A 1,801-nucleotide genomic window follows, 5' to 3' on the forward strand; every position below is an offset into this window, starting at 1 on the left:
GAACTCCGGGAGTTGGTGATGGACAGGGAGGCCTGGCTTGCTGCGATTCATGGGGTTGCAAAGAGTCGGACACGGCTGAGCGACTGAACTGAACTGAACTGAACTACATTTCAGACTCTTTTGGACATGAGTTTGAGTGAACTCCGGAAGTTGATGATGAACAGGGAGGCCTGGCGTGCTGCAATTCATGGGGTCGCAAAGAGTCGACACGACTGAGCAACTGAACTGAACTGAATCTATTTTATGGTTTAAAACCATATCATGTATTTATATGCAGATACATAATGCTAAAGAATCTTAATCTTTTTTTCCCTCATTTTTCTTTCAAGATTATCCTCTGCTGTTTCTTTGTGCACTTCCCATTTATGTGTGCTTCCCATAACACTTTACATTAACTTCTAATAATTTAGCAAGCTGAAAAATTAAGTGCCTTGCCATTTGCTCTCTTCCTTTTGCAGAAGCAGCACATAAAATCTGATCTTACTTGGACATGGCAATTGACAGATAAAATCATTAGTTTTCATGTATTTTATTTGATCAGCAGTTATTGCTTTTCTATTTTACATGTACCCCCTAATCCTTTTTTAAAAATAACTATCTCATGGAAAAATCTATTTTTTCTTTTTCCTTACTATCTAATTTATTATCCTTCCCATTTCAACTCCTTTAGAACTTTAGCTGGCAAATGCTATCCTGTTTCTTCCTCTGAATTCTATAATCTCTTGCCTTCAAATACATAAAAGTGTCTTGTATAGAAAAGTGAGTTTTCTCATAGATCACTGCCAACTTCTATTTATTTTTGGGTTTCTCTTTTTTCCTTCTTGTGAATATGTGTTTCTTTGATTTTCCTAGTTTCCTATTTTAATAAACAGATTTGTATTCTGTAACTCCTCAAAATTTGGCCTCTACAGTCATGAAAATGACAAAATCATTGTGTTAAATATAATTTGCCATTGTCTTTTCCTAAAAATCTTTTTATTCCCTTTGAGTTCTCTGATTTTCTCCTGTTGGACTTTCTCTCCTTTAAAATGCTCTGATTCTCTTTTCTTTTTTTTAAAATTTTTATTGGAATAGACTTGCTTTACATTGTTGTGTTATTTTCTGCTGTACAGTGAAGTGAACCTACCATTTGTGCCTGTGTGTGTTAGTCACTCAGTTGTGTCTGTCTCTTTGTGACCCCACAGACTGTAGCCCGCCAGGCTCCTCTGTCCATGGGATTTTTCAGCCAAGAATATTGAAGTGCATTGCCATTTCCTCCTCCATGGCATCTTTCTGACCCAGCAGGTATCAAACCCAGGTCTCCTGTGTTTCCTGCACTGCAGGTGGATTCTTTACCCACTGAGCCATTGGGCAAGCCCTGTCTCTGCAAATGGCACAATGAAATGCTCCTTTTCCTGAGATCTCATTTTTCCTTTCTTTTATTCTTGTCTGTTTCTCCAGCTCTCTCATCAAGACCTCTCCCACAGCAGAAGCTCAGGGAACCTTTTGGTTTATACCTTCTTTAAGATAGTCACTCCTTTCAAGGATTTATCAGTCACCCCTGTAGAGCCTCTTGATGAAGGTGAAAGAGGAGAGTGAAAAAGTTGGCTTAAAATTCAATATTCAAACAACTAAGATCATGACATCTGGTCCCATCACTTCATGGCAAATAGATAGGGTAACAATGGAAACAATGACAAACTTTATTTTCTGCGACTCCAAAATCACTGCAGATGGTGACTGCAGCCATGAAATTAAAAGATTCTTGCTCCTTGGAAGAAAAACTATGACAAACCTATACAGCATATTAAAAAACAGAGAC

Source organism: Bison bison, unplaced genomic scaffold, assembly GCF_000754665.1.
Source record: "Bison bison bison isolate TAMUID 2011002044 unplaced genomic scaffold, Bison_UMD1.0 scf7180017864384, whole genome shotgun sequence".
Lineage (NCBI taxonomy): Eukaryota > Metazoa > Chordata > Mammalia > Artiodactyla > Bovidae > Bison > Bison bison.